This window comes from Saccopteryx bilineata, chromosome 2 (genome assembly GCF_036850765.1).
Source record: "Saccopteryx bilineata isolate mSacBil1 chromosome 2, mSacBil1_pri_phased_curated, whole genome shotgun sequence".
NCBI classification, from domain to species: Eukaryota; Metazoa; Chordata; class Mammalia; order Chiroptera; family Emballonuridae; genus Saccopteryx; species Saccopteryx bilineata.
In genome coordinates this window covers 157,019,215-157,038,025 of record NC_089491.1, presented here as the reverse complement: position 1 = coordinate 157,038,025, position 18,811 = coordinate 157,019,215, and the positions used below count along the sequence as shown (strand labels likewise).

Genomic DNA, 18,811 nt, shown 5'->3' with positions numbered 1-18,811 from the left:
GCCCTCACTAAAGCTTTTTTTCCCCCTTTACGGTAAAAATAGAAGTCCTACTCTATGGAAAAATCCCTTCCTTAATATAAATCACCTCATTTTATATACATCCTCAGTTTTTAATATTTTTATTTTCTTAAAGAGCAAACACCTAGTTTTAAAAATAAAACGATTATATTTGAGAATAAAACTGAAAAGATTTTTTTAATTTATTTTTAATTTTTTTTAAAATAAATTTTTATTAATGGTAATGGGATGACATTAATAAATCAGGGTACATATATTCAAAGAAAACATGTCTAGGTTATTTTGTCATCAAATTATGTTGCAAACCCCTCGCCCAAAGTCAGATTGTCCTCCGTCACCCTCTATCTAGTTTTCTGTGCCCCTCCCCCTCCCCCTCCCCCTAACTCTCTCCCTCCCTCTCTCCCATGTCCTCCCTCCCCCCCCACCCTTGGTAACCACCACACTCTTGTCCATGTCTCTTAGTCTCATTTTTATGTTCCACCAATGTATGGAATCATGTAGTTCTTGTTTTTTTCTGATTTACTTATTTCACTCCTTATAATGTTATCAAGATCCCACCATTTTGCTGTAAATGATCTGATGTCATCATTTCTTATGGCTGAGTAGTATTCCATAGTGTATATGTGCCACATCTTCTTTATCCAGTCTTCTATTGAAGGGCTTTTTGGTTGTTTCCACGTCTTGGCCACTGTGAACAGTGCTGCAATGAACATGGGGCTACATGTGTCTTCACGTATCAATGTTTCTGGGGTTTTGGGGTATATACCCAGTAGAGGGATTGCTGGGTCATAAGGTAGTTCTATTTGCAGTTTTTTGAGGAACCACCATACTTTCCTCCATAATGGTTGTACTACTTTACAGTCCCACCAACAGTGAATGAGGGTTCCTTTTTCTCCACAGCCTCTCCAACATTTGCTATTACCCGTCTTGTTGATAATAGCTAATCTAACAGGAGTGAGGTGGTATCTCATTGTAGTTTTGATTTGCATTTCTCTAATAACTAATGAAGCTGAGCATCTTTTCATATATCTGTTGGCCATTTGTATCTCTTCCTGGGAGAAGTGTCTGTTCATGTCCTCTTCCCATTTTTTTATTGGATTGTTTGTTTGTTTGTTGTTGAGTTTTATGAGTTCTTTGTAAATTTTGGATATTAGGCCCTTATCTGAGCTGTCGTTTGAAAATATCAGTTCCCCTATAGTTGGCTGTCTGTTTATTTTGATATCAGTTTCTCTTGCTGAGCAAAAACTTTTAATTCTGATGTAGTCCCATTCATTTATCTTTGCCTTCACTTCTCTTGCCATTGGAGTCAAGGTCATAAAATGTTCTTTAAAACCCAGGTCCATGATTTTAGTACCTATGTCTTCTTCTATGTACTTTATTGTTTCAGGTCTTATATTTAGGTCTTTGATCCATTTTGAATTAATTTTAGTACACGGGGACAGGCTGTAGTCGAGTTTCATTCTTTTGCATGTGGCTTTCCAGTTTTCCCAACACCATTTGTTGAAGAGGCTTTCTTTTCTCCATTGTGTGTTGTTGGCCCCTTTATCAAAGATTATTTGACCATATATATGTGGTTTTATTTCTGGGCTTTCTATTCTGTTCCATTGGTCTGAGTGTCTATTTTTTTGCCAATACCATGCTGTTTTGATTATCGTGGCCCTATAATATAGTTTAAAGTCAGGTATTGTAATGCCCCTAGCTTCATTCTTTTTCCTTAGGATTGTTTTGGCTATTTGGGGTTTTTTATAGTTCCATATAAATCTGATGATTTTTTGTTCCATTTCTTTAAAAAATCTCATAGGGATTTTGATGGGAATTGCATTAAATTTGTATATTGCTTTGGGTAATATGGCCATTTTGATTATATTTATTCTTCCTATCCAAGAACAAGGAATATTTTTCCATCTCATTGTATCTTTTTCGATTTCCCTTAACAATGCTTTGTAATTTTCATTATATAGGTCCTTTACGTTCTTTGTTATGTTTATTCCTAGGTATTTTATTTTTTTTGTTGCAATCGTGAAGGGGATTATTTTTTTGAGTTCGTTTTCTAATATTTCATTGTTGGCATATAGAAAGGCTATGGACTTTTGTATGTTAATTTTGTATCCTGCGACCTTACTGTATTGGTTTATTGTTTCTAATAATCTTTTTGTGGAGTCCTTCGGGTTTTCGATGTATAGGATCATATCATCAGCAAAAAGTGATAGCTTTACTTCTTCTTTTCCGATATGGATGCCTTTTATTTCTTTGTCTTGTCTGATTGCTCTGGCCAGAACTTCTAGCACCACGTTGAATAAGAGTGGAGAGAGTGGACAACCCTGTCTTGTTCCTGATTTAAGGTAGAAAGTCCTCAGTTTTATGCCGTTTAATAGGATGTTGGCTGATGGTTTATCATATATGGCCTTTATAATGTTGAGATATTTTCCTTCTATACCCATTTTGTTGAGAGTCTTAAGCATAAAATTGTGTTGTATTTTATCAAAAGCCTTTTCTGCATCTATTGATAAGATCATGTGGTTTTTGTTCTTTGTTTTGTTGATATGGTGTATTACGTTAACCGTTTTACGTATGTTGAACCATCCTTGAGATTCTGGGATGAATCCCACTTGATCATGATGTATTATTTTTTTAATATGTTGTTGTATTCGGTTTGCCAGTATTTTGTTTAGTATTTTAGCATCTGTATTCATTAGAGATATTGGTCTGTAGTTTTCTTTCTTTGTGCCATCCTTGCCAGGTTTTGGTATGAGGGTTATGTTGGCCTCATAAAATGTGTTTGGAAGTATTGCTTCTTCTTCAATTTTTTGGAAGACTTTGAGTAGAACAGGAACCAAGTCTTCTTTGAATGTTTGATAGAATTCACTAGTATAACCGTCTGGGCCTGGACTTTTATTTTTGGGGAGATTTTTAATAGTTTTTTCTATTTCCTCCCTGCTGATTGGTCTGTTTAGGCTTTCTGCTTCTTCATGACTCAGTCTAGGAAGGTTGTATTATTGTTCTAGGAATTTATCCATTTCTTCTAGATTGTAGTATTTGGTGGCATATAATTTTTCATAGTATTCTACAATAATTCTTTGTATATCTATGATGTCTGTGGTGATCTCTCCTCTTTCATTTTGGATTTTATTTATTTGAGTCCTGTGCCTTTTTTCCTTGGTGAGTCTTGCCAAGGGTTTGTCAATTTTGTTGATTTTTTCAAAGAACCAGCTCCTTGTTTTATTGATTTTTTCTATAGTTTTTCTGTTCTCTATTTCATTTATTTCTGCTCTGATTTTTATTATCTCCTTTCTTCGGCTGGTTTTGGGTTGTCTTTGTTCTTCTTTTTCTAGTTCCTTAAGGTGTGAAGTTAAGTGGTTTACTTCGGCTCTCTCTTGTTTGTTCATATAGGCCTGAAGTGATATGAACTTTCCTCTTATTACTGCTTTTGCTGCATCCCAGAGATTCTGTCGTATTTTCATTTTCATTTGTCTGTATATATCTTTTGATTTCTGCGCTTATTTCTTCTTTGACCCATTCATTTTTTAAAAGTATGTTGTTTAGTTTCCACATTTTTGTGGGTTTTTCCCCCTCTTTTTTGCAGTTGAATTCTAGTTTCAAGGCTTTATGATCAGAAAATATGCTTGGTACAATTTCAATTTTTCTAAATTTGCTGATATTGTCTTTGTGGCCCAACATATGGTCAATTCTTGAGAATGTTCCATGTACACTAGAGAAAAATGTATACTCTGTCGCTTTGGGATGAAGTGTCCTGTAGATGTCTATCATATCCAGGTGTTCTAGTATTTCGTTTAAGGCCACTATATCTTTATTGATTCTCTGTTTGGATGACCGATCTAGAGCCGTCAGCGGTGTATTGAGGTCTCCAAGTATGATTGTATTTTTGTTAGTTTTTGTTTTAAGGTCAATAAGTAGCTGTCTTATATATTTTGGTGCTCCTTGGTTTGGTGCATATATATTAAGGATTGTTATGTCTTCTTGATTCAACTTCCCCTTAATCATTATGAAATGACCATTTTTGTCTCTGAGTACTTTTTCTGTCTTGTAGTCAGCATTATTAGATATGAGTATTGCTACGCCTGCTTTTTTTTGGGTGTTGTTTGCTTGGAGTATTGTTTTCCAGCCTTTCACTTTGAATTTGTTTTTATCCTTGTTGCTTAGATGTGTTTCTTGTAGGCAGCATATAGTTGGATTTTCTTTTTTAATCCATTCTGCTACTCTGTGTCTTTTTATTGGTAAGTTTAATCCATTTACATTTAGTGTAATTATTGACACTTGTGGGTTCCCTACTGCCATTTTATAAATTGCTTTCTGTTAGTTTTGTATCTAGTTTGATTCTTCTCTTTTGTTTTTCTATCATTTGTTTTTGTTTGTTTGTGTTCCATACTTCTTTCCTCTGTTGCTACCTTTTTTAAGTCAAGTGTTTTTGTGGTGGTTTTTTCAAGGGTGGTTACCATTAAGTAATGAAAAGGGTACCTACCATATTCATTGTAGTACCCTATCTTATAAGTATTTCTGCACTTCATCATCCTTTGCTACTGTTAATCTCCATCCTCTCCCCCCTTTTTTTCCTTTGTTGTCACAGTTTAAGTTTGGTTTTATTGTGTTCTTGGTGGAGCTGTTACTTGTGGTGTTGTTTTCTTTTGTTCTTTGAATCTGGTTGGAAAACCCCCTTTAGTATTTCCTGGAGTGGGGGCTTTCTGTTGATAAATTCTCTCATCTTTTCTGTATTTGTGAATGTTTTTATATCTCCTTCATACTTGAAGGATAGCTTTGATGGGTATAGTATTCTTGGCTGAAAGTTCCTCTCTTTCAGGGCTTTAAATATTGGGGTCCACTCTCTTCTAGCTTGTAGAGTTTCTGCTGAGAAATCTGATGATAATCTAATAGGCCTTCCTTTATATGTTGTACTCTTCTTTTCCCTGGCTGCCTTGAGAATTTTTTCTTTGTCATTGGTTTGTGTCATCTTTATTATGATGTGCCTTGGAGTGGGTTTGTTGGGGTTAAGAAAACTTGGTGTTCTGTTTGCTTCTTGAATTTGAGGCTTTAGTTCCTTCCACAGGCTTGGGAAGTTCTCGTCTATTATTTGTTTGAGTATATTCTCCATTCCATTTTCTTTCTCTTCTCCCTCAGATATACCTATTATTCTTATGTTATTCTTTCTGATGGAGTCAGACAATTCCTGTAGGGCTTTCTCGTTTTTTATTATTTTTGAGTCTCTTTCTTCTTCTCTCTGTTGTGCCTCAAGTTGTTTGTCTTCTATTTCACTAATCCTATCTTCAATCTGGGCTGTTCTGTTAGCTAAGCTTGTTACCTCGTTTTTCAGCTCTTGAATTGAGTTTTTCATTTCTGTTTGATTTGTTTTTATAGTTTCAATTTCCTTGGTAATATATTCTTTGTGTTCATTGAGTTGTTTTCTGATCTCCCTATATTGCCTTTCTGTGTTTTCTTGTATATCTCTGAGTATTTTTAAGATTTCTATTTTAAATTCTCTGTCATTTAGCTCCAAGGCTTCCAATATGTTAAGTCTTTTCTCCATAGATTTTTCCACATCTATTTGTGTTACCTCTCTTTCTTTTGTATCCATAATATTCTATTTCCTCTTTCTTATCGGCATCTGAGGGTGGTCTTATTGATAGCACTAATTAGAATTAATAAAGAGTAAAAAGTAAAAAAAAAAAAAAAAAAAAAAGGTAAAACACCCCACAAAAAAAACAGTAATAATTTATTATTTCCCCCTTTTTTTCTCTCTTCTCTTTCCCTCCTCAGGGAAATATCGTGCCTATAATGGAGGGCCTGATTTGGGGTGAAGAGTTCAAGGGGCAAAAAAAAGGGAGTAGGGACCTACTAAATGCAAAAAAAAAAAAAAAAAAAAAAAGGAAGAAAATCTTAGACAAGCATAAGATGATTTGCTTGTAAGTGATGGTCAACTAAGAGATATAATGAGAGGGATAAGAGGGAACCTGAAAAAAGGACCAAAAAAGAATAATAAAGAAGAAAAAATAAAAATAATAAGTAAAAATCTGTTGTATTAAGTGGAGCGAAGACTAAATACAATGGAGACCTTGGGTTGGGAGGACCCAAAATGCCACAAAAATAAACAAACAAGAAAAAAAAATAAAAACGAAAGCAAAAAAGAGAAATAAAGCCAAAAAAAAGCCTTGAGTCCCAAATTAACTAATTTGTTCGTGACTGAGGATTATATGGGAGGAAAGTAAAATGAGAAAAGAAAAAACGAATAGAAAGGAAAAAATAAGAAAAAGAGAAAAACGAAGGAAGAAATAAAATAGGAAGAGAAAAAAACAAAATAAAGCAAGACAAAAAAAAAACAAAAACAAAAGAGGAGAGAGTGAGAGTTAAGTGTTTTGGAGTATAACCTTAAAGGAGGGTGAGGATGAAGAAGAAAAATAAAATGCAACACTCATGGGTAGTGTAGTTCAAGAAAGGGGAAGCATAAGATGGGCAGAGAATAGAAGGACCGAGGTGGAGGAAATAAAGGCAAAAAGATAGAAGAAACAAACAACAACAACAACAAAAAAAAATTAGTGGATCAAGTTGTAAAGTCTGTGGGTTTTTCTTGATTTTGAGAGGTTAACTTCTTCCTTTTTCTTTTCTCTCCCTCTTCCTGGTCGGTGACTCTGTACCCCAGGCTCTGCCCCTGTGTCACTCTTAGGTAGGGATTTGCAGTTGATGGGATTCTATGGCAATGTCATATAATTGGCTTTAGTCTTGCTGGAAGTAAAGGCTTGTTGGCGTTTGCAGGGTCCAATGCTGAGAGAGTTTGCTTTCCTGGATTCTCTCTCCTAGTCCCCCCTTTCTGAATTAGCAGCCTGGTGATCCAGCTATAAGGCTGCAACTGCTTGTGCCTGGGGAGTAAGAGGCTCAAAGAGCTGGGAAATCCCCACTCTATCCCCACTCAGTGCAAGGCTTTGGGAAAGGCTCTGACAGTCAGGGCCTCCAGTGTAATCAGGCGGGGGTGGGAGTCAATTGTTGTCAAGGTGACTGTTCAGCGCCTATCATTTAGTTGGACCTCTCAACCCAGGCTTTCCACACTTTGTAGCCTGTTTTTGCAGGGAAGAAGAGGCACTAGTCTCTGCTTACGACTAGTGTAGTATAGACCTTATTATCTGCCAAGTCCTTCTTGTTAGCGTTTATCCCTGAATATGGAGGCTCTATCAATCAGAAGTTGCCCCCGCCCCTTTAGCGAGAGGCACTAAAAAATATCACGCCTCTTGTCTTGGATCGCTGAACTGAGAGAGATCTTATCAATTAGAACCGAGGGTGCGCAGATTTTATGGGTTAAGCTAATTTCAGTGATTGGGTCGCAGCTGTGTTTCAGAAGGTATTTTAGGCTGCCTGCGCGCGCCCCTCCCCCAACGCTTGATTGTTAGCTTGAATGGCTGGGTGAGGTGCCCCGCCCACGGAGAGAATCTCCCAAGCCTCCCCGCTCGCCCCACCGCTGGCGACTGGACAGCACCAGGCGCAGGATAATGGAGCCCCCTGGGTGTGCGGGCCAGCAGGGCGCCCTGGGCGCGTGGCATGCCCAAGGCACGCGCGCGAATGGGGCGCTCCGGGCACCGGTGGCCGGCGACCCCCACTCGCAGTGTGCGGGCCGCTGGGAACGTCAGCGGTGCTCAACCGGACCGGGCGCGTGCGTGGCTGCTCGCAGCGGCTCGCGGCGGCTCGCGGTTCCCAAGTATATGGGCTGACTCACCACAGGCGCACTTCCTCGCGGCTTGAAAGAACATCCCTGTTGTAGATTCCTCCACACCCTCGTCTCTCAGATTCAAGTGATAACAGTCCTTTCGCTATCAGTTTGTGTGGAACTCCGGAATGCTCCGAGGATAAATTTTTCTGTTTCTAGTTGATAAATTTGTTGTGATTTAGGGGAGAGCTATCGGATGCGCTGCTCACGGCACCATTTCCGTGACGTCACCCCTATTTTTAATTTTTTTATTTTTATTTTTTACAGAGACAGTGAGTCAGAGAGAGGGATTGACAAGAACAGAGAGAGATGAGAAGCATCAATTATTAGTTTTTCATTGCGCGTTGCAACATTTTAGTTGTTCACTGATTGCTTTCTCATATGTGCCTTGACCGCGGGCCTTCAGCAGACCGAGTAGCCCCTTGTTGGAGCCAGCGACCTTGGGTTCAAGCTGGTGGGCTTTTGCTCAAACCAGATGAGCCCGTGCTCAAGCTGGCAACCTCGGGTTCTCGAACCTGGGTCCTCTGCATCCCAGTCCGACGCTCTATCCACTGCACCACCGCCTGGTCAGGCCTGAAAAGATTTTATGTAACAGCAAGATAGCACCAACCAACCAAAAGGCTAAAATCTGTCTTATCCATTCTAACCTTCTCTATGAGGTGTACTTAATTTGTCCAGACTACAGATATCACTTGTGGTTAGAATATTTACTCTGGGGCAGCAGTCTTCATTCTGTTACATGACAGTAAGAGATGAAGGGGGGAAATGATCATGGACTTCTTTGAGAATCTGATGAAAGCTATTAACCTATCCACTCCCAAGAAAACTGCTCATATGCACACTACCAAAAACAATTTTCACACACTTTCCAAAGGGATTTATAAACCCTTGGCCACATCTCAGTGAAGAACCCCAGTCTAAAATGGGATGGAAACAAAACCATTTGGCATAAAACAATACAATTCAAAAGGGTCTAGGGAATATACAAAGAAAAAAAATTATACATACTTTGTGCCAAGTACTGTGTTTGAGCTTTCTCATTTAATCTTTAAAACAACCCTGTGAAGTAAGTCACTATCCCTTTTACAGTTATGAACTTGAGATTTAAAGAACATAGTGAAAAAAAAAATACGGTGACTCCCAAAGTCAGACAATTCAGCGGGTGTTATTCTGGAACAGTGTTTTTCAACCAGTGTGCCATGAGACATGGTCAGGTGTGCCGTGGGGAAATTAAACATGGGTCCCCAAACTACGGGGCCCGCGGAGGCTATTTATCCGGCTCGCCCGCCAGCCACCTCCATCCGAACATAAACATTCCCCTCACAATCCCTCCAGCTATCAGCGATAGGAAGAGTGGAGGCACAGGGGATGCTCACTGACCAATCACCTTCTAGGATTCATCCTGACCACTAGCGATGAACCAATAGTAGGCCGCCTCTCATTCACACCCAGGAAGGTCCCCACTCCGGCTGCCACGCACTTGTCATTGTGTGGCCGCAGCGAGTAGTTGAAGCTGCTACTCTTCCCCATGGTCCCGATTTCTAATCCTGGTCAGGACTGGAGATAAATGTTGCCACCACTAAATGAAGCCTCAGCCTCAGCTGGTTATATCTATCCTGATGGTGTATATAGATATTTGACCTTTTTCTTATTAAAAGAGGCCCCCCACAGAGGGTGATATACAATGCATCACAATGTTATCTAACTTTAAAGCTAAAGTTTGCTGATCTTCCTTTGGAGAGTTTTTGGTTATCTGTTGCCAAGGAGTTCCCCATTCTGGCCAACAAAGCTATTTCGACATTGCTCCCGTTTTCAACCACATATCTATGTGAGCTGAGCTTCTCAAGCTTGACTGTGATAAAAACTAAAAACAGAGAGAGACTGAGAACTGTTGAGGAAGAGCTTCGTGTGTGTCTTTCTACCATTCCTGCCAGGATATCCCTTTTGTGTTCATTGAAACAGGCCCAGGTTTTACATTAAGTGAGTATAAATACATTTAGAAACTATATTATTAACTATATGTATAATATGTACTGTGTTAAGAGTGTCATTTTGTGTCATTTTGGTAGGTGGTGTGCTCCAGGATTTTGTAAATGTAAAAAATGTGCCGCGGCTTAAAAAAGGTTGAAAATCACTGTTCTAGAACATACACTCTTTCTTTTTTTTTTTTTTTTTTTAAGAGGAGGGGAGATAGTGAGACAAACTTCCCACATGTGCCCTAACTGGGGCCAATTGCTCAAATTGCATCCAGGGCCAACGCTTGGACCAACTGAGCTATCCTCTGTGCCCAGGGCCAATGCTCGAATCAATTGAACTACTGGCCACGAGTGGGATAGAGAGAGAGAGAAGGGGAAGATGGAGACAGAGAGAAGCAGATGGGTTCTTCTCATTTATGCCCTGACTGGGGATCAAACACAAGATGTCCGCACACTGGGCTGATGCTCTATCCACTGAGTCAATCTGCCAGGGCCAACACACACACATTCTTTTTTTATTTTTATTTATTTATTTTTACAGAAACAGAGAGAGTGTCAGAGAGAGGGATAGACAGGGACAGACAGACAGGAATGGAGAGATGAGAAGCATCAATCATTAGTTTTTCGTTGCGCACTGCAACACCTTAGTTATTCATTGATTGCTTTCTCATATGTGCCTTGACCGCGGGCCTTCAGCAGACCGAGTAACCCCTTGCTGGAGCCAGCAACCTTGGGTCCAAGATGGTGAGCTTTTGCTCAAACCAGATGAGCCTGCGCTCAAGATGGCGACCTCGGGGTCTCGAACCTGGGTCCTCCACATCCCAATCCAACCTCTATCCACTGCGCCACCGCCTGGTCAGGCCACACACACATTCTTAACCTGGCACTCCTTTACTTGGACACTATGTGTATCTGGATACTAATTTATCTCCCAAAATATTCTCAGGCTAGACAAAAGTAACAACGATCAAAGTAATGAGACATTACTCTTTACTCCTCCACACCCTGAATTACAGCAATATTGTTTCTAACTCCAATGACTTCATCTTCTAAACTTTAGGGATAATCTTATTAGCTCAGGCTGCCATCTGTCATTTATTTGCACCTGATGCTTATTTTTGCCCAACATCTTATCCAAAATTAGAGTGGACAATGTTTTTTCAATCTCTAGTTAAAAAAACAAAATAGAGCTCTGACTAGATAGCTCAGTTGGTTGGAGCATCGTCCTGAAGCAAAGAGGTTACAAGTTCGATCCCTGGTCAGGGCATACATAGGAATAGGCTGATGCTCCTGTCTCTCCTTCTCTCTCTCTTCCTCTAAAATCAGTAAAATAAACATTTTTAAAAAACAGAAAAAAATAGGATTATAGGAGAGAAATATTAGGAACAAATTATATCTGCCAAATGAAAGTCTTTTCACAACTTCTATAATCAATTTTTTGTTTATTGTTGCTGTTAGCCAGATCACTTGCTGTGCTTGCTAATGACAAAGCAAAATACCGAAAGTAGCATTGTAATTGAAATGTGGACAAATACTTTCATGACTTTAATATCTTCTGAGTTCAACAGATTTTCATTGAGAGTGAGAGAGAGAGAGAGAGAGAGAGAGGGAGAGAGAGAGAGAGAAAGGGAAGAGGGAGAGAGAAAGAGTGTGTGTGTGTGTGTTAACTGAACAGTTACTTTATTTTTGCTACATTCACTAACACTGTTTCAGGCTTAAGTATTTAAAGTATCTATTATCACTTCCAGACTTAAAACATGAAAGGATTCAGGCAGATAATTTATAAAATTAGTCCTTTGTAGCAAGGCTACAAATAATAATTACCTATCAGAAAACTAAGCTAGATTGTTAAAATGGCAGTAATATTATAATACATAAATATAACAGTATGTTGTACACCTTAAATTTATACAATGTTTTATGTCAAATATATTTCAATTTTTTTTTTAAAAAAAGGAAGAGTGTGCACTGGATAAAGCCTCAACCTGGAATGCTGAGGTGGCCCGTTCAAGACCCCAGGCTTGCCAGGTCAAGGCACATATAAGAAGCAACTACAACTACTATGAGTTGATGCTTCCTGCTCTTCCCCCCCCCCCTTTCTCTCTCTCCTCTATCTAAAATCAATAAGTAAAATCTTAAAATAAATAAGAAAGGAAGAAAATTGCCCTGGCTGGTTGGTTCAGTGGATAGTGTCAGCCTGATGTATGGACATCCCAGGTTCAATTCCTGGTTAGGGCACACAAGAGTAGCAACCATCTGCTTCTCTTCTCTTCCCTCTCCCCCTTTCCCTCTCTCTTCCTTCCCTTTTCCCTTCCCGCAGATGGTGGCTCCACTGGTTTGAGTGTTGGTCCCAGACAGGGGTTGCCAGGTGGATCCATTCGGGGTGCATGCAGGAATCTGTCTTGCTATTTTCCCTACTCTCAAAAAATAAAAATAAAAAAGGAAAACTAAGCTGGGTGTTTGAATACCTCAACATTTTTTGTCCTCAATTTCTAAAAGGAGTGATTACAATCAGTTTAGAGTCTAGTAAATACCTTGCAAAGGAGAGTCAAAAAGTCACTTTTAAGAATTAGCTCAAAACACAATGCAGAAAATGGTAGTCAGATATGAAATACTTACCTATATATTAGAAATTCAAAGCCACAATGCAAAAAAATTCTTTTCAAAAAAATTTAAAAATCACCTACCCTTCTATAGCCCACGTTTCCAGTAAAATACAGAAGAGGAAAAAAATGTCAACTATCATATTTTATAAAAATATTATAGATAAATTTACTGAATCAAGTTATGTGGCTTCAAGAACTACTAGGAAGATATATCAGACATTCAAACATTAATTTTACAAAGAATCCCAGATTCCTATACCTGAGACTACGATGCCAAGTGCAGAACCACCTGCTAGAACCTGAATGCCAAGTGCTATTCAGGAGGTAAAGATATATGGGGGGTGGGGTGGAGAAGTAGTAGATTTAGCTTAAGAAAAATGTCATACTATTACTATTTGTGGGGACCTTGAAAATTTAATCCAAATCTTAGTTTCCTCACTTGCCAAACTGTCAGGATACCATCTGCCCAGCAAACCTTACAACATGGCTTTGCTAATTAAGTAACAGGCACCCACCCTATATTTCAGGAAGCAGATAGATGAAATTCCAGTTAGAATTCTAGAAAGATGACTGATGGTTCTAATTATAAACAATGCTACTTTTTACATGGAAAAGTAGTTAAAAATAATAGACATTTAAATTAGAGTTGATAATCTTAAGAGATAGGGGAGAACAAATCTAAATAAAAGGAACTGATCACCCAAGAGCACAGAGACATATCAAAGACAGGTGGTTATAATCAAAATGGCACAAACATTTAAGAATATATGAAGTCAAGAAAGCTAACAGTTAAAGTATCTTAGCCCTAAATCAGCAGGGAAATCACATTTGAGAGCTTGGGAATACAAGAGAAGAGCAAGCTTCCTGGGCTAGGTGAAGGATCTCAAGTTCTCAGAGAACTCATCTACAAGACTACTTCAGAATTATCAGTAACCTAAGAGAAGCTCTGCAAAGGGGAGCAGAGCTAAAGCACCAAGGCATGGCAAATGTCACAATTTTCAAAAAGGAAATGAATTTCCAGGTATATCAATCCCAATTCTAGCCCAAACTCTAGAATGGATTAATAAACATAGATGTATTTATATATAAAATACACACATATTTAAAATACACACACACACACACACATATATATATACTGCTCACAAAAATATGGTGACATTTCAAAATGAATATGAAGCAGTAAAAAAGTATTTGATTTTTTTTTTCTTTTACAGGGACAGAGAGAGTCAGAGAGAGGGATAGATAGGGACAGACAGACAGGAACAGAAAGAGATGAGAAGCATCGATCATTTTTCGTTGCGACACCTTAGTTGTTCATTGATTGCTTTCTCATATGTGCCTTGACCATGGGCCTTCAGCAGACAGAGTAACCCCTTGCTCGAGCCAGCGACCTTGGGTCCAAGCTGGTGAGCTTTTTTTTTTGCTCAAGCCAGATGAGCCCGCGCTCAAGCTGGAGACCTCGGGGTCTCAAACCTGGGTCCTCTGCATCCCAGTCCAACACTATCCACTGCGCCACCGCCTGGTCAGGCTGTTTTTTTTTAATTAAACAACACCAGAACAGAAAAGCAAACAAGTCATAGAAAGTTGTTTGAACCTGGGTCCTCTGCATCCCAGGCCGACACTCTATCCACTGTGCCACTGCATGGTGAAGCTAAACAATTTTAAAATGTAGTTATCCCTCAGAGGCAGAATGAATTCTCAAAATAATTCATGTCAAATTAATTCCATTATCTTTATGACTGGGTTACCATGAAAAAAATCAAGACAAATTAAGCATCACCTATTTATTCAACAGCAAACATTTATTAAACAAACATGTGCCAGGCACTGTGCTAGGAGCTTTCTATAGATGGCTCTCTATTTAATCCACATAAAAATCTACATGTGAGAGTCCCCCATTTTATAAAAAAAAGAGCCAGCTTACAACTATTAGAATAACCAAGATCGTGATGGCTATAAGTAGAAGCCAATATTCACACCAAAGTCTAACCTAAAAGTCCTTTCCCTTTTTACCACATCGTATGACTTACTAATGCAGAAGCACAGTGCTCTGGTCTTCTGCAAGAATTTTACAAAGCATCTGGTGCTATCTCCTGTGAACAAGACTAATGTAGCTAAGGCAAAAAAAAAAAAAAAAAGCTAGAAGACTTGCAATGCTCGAATAAACATTTTTATCAAAGTTTATATATCCAGTTGGTAGCAGCCCACAAGCAGTAAGTCAGGCTGTTTTTTGCTCCCACTATCATTAATATGTATACTTCCTTAATAACTGTTTCTCACTCAAGGGAAAAGAAGATTGTGGCCCATGTATAGCCTGAAAAAGCTCCACCCTAAGGTTCTAAATGTCTAAAGAAAAATACACCTCTAGTCACACATCACTAGGCCACAGTGAGACCTGCTGCAGACCTTAGTCCTCTCTTTCCCCATTCTTTCAAAGTCTTTATTAATGACCTGATGAGACATTAATCCCTTGAGTAGTACGAACGTTCAAGTATGTCCTTGTGCCTCCTGACCATCCAGTGTATGATCGTACATGTATGTCTTTAAACTCATTTTTTGGGGAAAAACAAACAAACTTACTTCCGGGGATCAGCAAGCATGAAAATAAACTCACTACTCAAAGGGTTAAAGACATCCTTACCAAATCTTCAGGTGACAAAAGTTAAAATGAGTAGGTAATCCAGATAGTAGGGACCACGCCTTAGTCTTCTTTGTATGCCTAGCACCCAACCAAGTGCCTTACCCACAGAAGCTCAATCAATGTTTCTTGAACTTCAGAATCAAAATTTAAAAGGACTGATGCAAATCTATCAAAGTCTAATGTAGTGGATCAAATACATTAGGGATAATAAAACCCCCACAAACATTTAACTACAAAATCCAAGAAAAAATAATTTAAGGGATATAACACTTTTTTAAAAAAGCAAGTAAGACTAAGATAGCAAGCCCAATATTAATTAGTGTGACAACTGCCCAAAAGATCATAAAATCTTTCCTACTTCAGTGTTAGAAAAGGATCCTCAATAGTTCAAACAGCACATGGAATCATTTCCACAACTCAAAGCACTGCATTTCAAGAAAAGAGGACAATGAGTAAAGGATGTCTAGAAAATATGTCAAAACAGTGAAATGATTTAAAGCAGTATCATAGGAGATCCAGTGAAAGGAACCAGAGCTGTTTATCCAAAAGATAAGACTCAAGGAGATGTGATAGCTGTCTTTAACTACCAGAAGGGATGTCATGTGCAACCAAGATTCAGTGGCAGAACTAGAACTGGAAACTACAGGGAAACAGATTTTGGTTTTACACACAGATAAACTTACTGGAAATTAGACCTGTCCAAAAATGAAACAGGCCCCATCAGGACATAGTTTTCTACTTTCTATGTCAGTTCATCACACTTCCAAGACAAAGGAGACATCACTTCACTGAAATATTAAACTAAACTGAAACAGAGAATCATAAACTATCTTAGGTTCCTTTTAGTCCAATAATTTTTTGAAATATGGATGCATGAGCATGTACTTTGCAAAACACAAAGTATTTTACAAAGATAGGTAGGTGTAGTTTTGTTGATATGAAAAAAGGGGACTTCTCATATTTTCTTATGTGTGATCTTTCCATTTGTAAATTAAAAGCATATAAAAGGATGTGTTTTATGGATCACACTAAAGTCAAATTTATCTTAAAATATATTAAGATGAGCTGTTAGCTAAGAAAAAGAGATTAGATTTAATACTGTTTCCATGTATTGGTATACAACAACATTCTCAATTCTGTAATGTAATTTAAAATATCAAAATCAGGACTGCTATGCTTTGATACTAGACATCTACCATAATTTCATCCTCTCCTGTGTAGATTACTGGGGTCTGGTAAGAAGAATGTGCCTGAACATGGGCAGGGCTTCTGGGACCTCTCCTGGAGCTGAGTTGGATGTGCATGGACCGCCCATGGACAGTCTCCAGCAGTTTTTCTCAGATATTTAAAAATTCTTAGCCTGATTGTAGCTTTGAGGGTGTTATGGAATGTATAATGAAAGTATAATTTTTAGGTTGAAGGGCTAAATTACCTTTAAAAAATTTTTTGAGAGCTCAATTACAACAATTCTGTCTTTTATCTCGGATCTGTAGCAGAAAAGAAACCAGCAGAGAGCTAGTTTACCAATATCCAATGTGGTATGGCTTAAATGCTCAAAATGTAAAGTCAGACCTGAGTTCAAATTTAAGCTTGGGCAGCATGGCTTGTGGCAATACAATGATGAGCAAATTACTCAACCAAGCCTGTTTCCTCAGCTGTAAAACAGGGCTAACAAAACTATTCACCTCATAGACTGTTGTTACAAAAATGAAATGATGGGTTGGTTCAGAGGAAGAGCATTTGCCCTGTGTATGGAAGTCCCGGGTTTGATTCCCGGTCAGGGCACACATGAGAAGTGACTGTCTGCTTCTCACTACCTCCCCACCATCTCTCTCTCTCTCTTCCCTTCCCACAGCCATGGCTTGAATGGTTCAAGCAATTTGGCCCTGAACACTGAGAATGGCTTCATGTCCTAACCTCAGGAGCTGAACTGGCTGGGTTCTAAGCAACGGAGCAGTGGCCCCAGATGGGCAGAACACTGCCCCCTAGTGGGCTTGCTGGGTAGATCCAGTCCAGGCACCTGGGGGAGTCTGTCTCTGCCTCTCTGCCTCCCATTTAATAAAATGAAAAAAAAAAAAAAGAAAAAGAAAAAAAGAATGAAATGATGGAAAGATTCAGCATATTAAGAACTTGATGTTAGCTATTGTTACTTTACCTAAATAAATTTCTAAATTTCCAAATGATCAAAGAAATGTATTTACCCTACAAATCTCACTAGTAGCACTCAAAAACATCAACTCACTATTAAAGTTGTACAAATAAGTGGTCTTATACAAGGATGTAAGAAAAAAAAAGGAGTCTCTTGACATTAACTTTGTCGATATTATGCTTTACACAGGAGTATAAATAGAACACAGAATCAGAACCAGAGCTTCTTTGTAAATTCTAGACTCAGTAGTTTAATAATAGTATCAAGCATCAAATGTCACAACAATTAGAACACTGTGAATTCTATTAATAGTGTCCGTGTTCTTACATACTCCAGGACTATTAATTAAGATCTATTGTGCAGCCTGACCAGGCGGTGGTGCAGTGGATAGAATGTCTGCCCGGGATGTTGAGGACTCAGGCTCAAAACCCCGAGGTTGCCGTCTTGAGCCCAAAGGTCCCTGGCTTCAGCAAGGGGTCACTCGCTCTGCTGGAAGCCCCCCCCCCCCCCAAGGCACATATGAGAAAGCAATCAATGAACAACTAAGGTGTCACAACTATGAGTTGATGCTTCTTCCCTTCCTGTTTGTCCCTGTCTCTCCCTCTCTGGCTTTAAAACACCCCCTCCTCCCAAAAAAACTATTGTGCAATTTGAAGCAGAATAATAAAGACAGAGACCTTACACTGGACAAGACCCTAAGTGCTTTTTATGTATATTTGTCCTCACAACTCTATGAACTAGATAGATAATATTATTGTGGCCACTTTAACAGATACAGAAACTTAGAGACAGATTAACTTGCCCAGTGGATGGAGGTGTGTTATGAGTCTCTAACAATCAGGTTCAAAAGTTCACTAGAGTTTACTGTCTTCGACTACATTAAACAAGTCAGATTAGTTGAATATTTTTCTTTTGACACGCGCAACCTGATTTCTTTGGGAGAGAAAGGGGACTACAACTGCCTCAAAGGACTGATCTCCCTCCCAATCAATGATTATATTTTTCTAAGTAACCACAATGTCAGATACAGAAGAAAGCCGGCCTCTATATCACAAGCAAAGAAAATAAATAGCAGCCATAGTTATGCTGCTAGATTGGGAACCAACTGATAGCTAGTATTCACATGACGTTTCCATGTGAATGTGGGTGGACCGACCTCGCAGAATATGACTGACCTACAAGTTAGAACCATGCAAGCAGCAATAAAGCTGTGCAACCACCACCACCGGCAAGCGTCCGTTTCAGACTCCCTCCAGAGATTAATGTTTCTGCCACTCAGCACGTTACTCCAAGACGGGACAAAACTGAACTTGCATAAACACTTTACTTAGTCATCAGTAAACGCTGAAGTTACAAATCACCTAGTTCGCAAAATCAGATCCGCAGCTAAGTTCCCAATTCCGAACTAAACAAAAAAAGAGGGATGACACTCGGTTACTGTTGAGTGAAGGCACCTAGGGCCCAAGCGGAAGCGAAACGAAGGGGAAAAACTAGCCCTCGGATGGGGACTCAGGGACGTGCGCAGCCGGGGCACAGGGGACTTTTCAGGGCCCTTCCACTCGCTCCCCACAGCCTGTCCTCCGTCCACAGGCGGCCCGACCCCACGTGTCCCCAGGAGAAATTCAGAAAGCAGAAAGACAGTTCGAAGGCAGAGGTGACAGGACTGAGATGTGTGAGCCCAGATCCACGGAGCCACAGCAGCAGAGTCCCCGC

At 39.2% G+C, this 18,811-nt stretch overlaps 1 protein-coding gene and 1 long non-coding RNA gene across 2 annotated transcripts in view; one reads left to right on the top strand and one right to left on the bottom strand.

Moving 5' to 3' along the window:
* Positions 1-18,811, top strand: part of LOC136324837 (uncharacterized) — a 457,224-nt gene that overhangs the window by 233,766 nt on the left and 204,647 nt on the right. The window lies entirely within an intron of this gene.
* The window catches only part of RAB21 (RAB21, member RAS oncogene family), a 43,981-nt gene that overhangs the window by 24,750 nt on the left and 420 nt on the right, over positions 1-18,811 (bottom strand). The window lies entirely within an intron of this gene.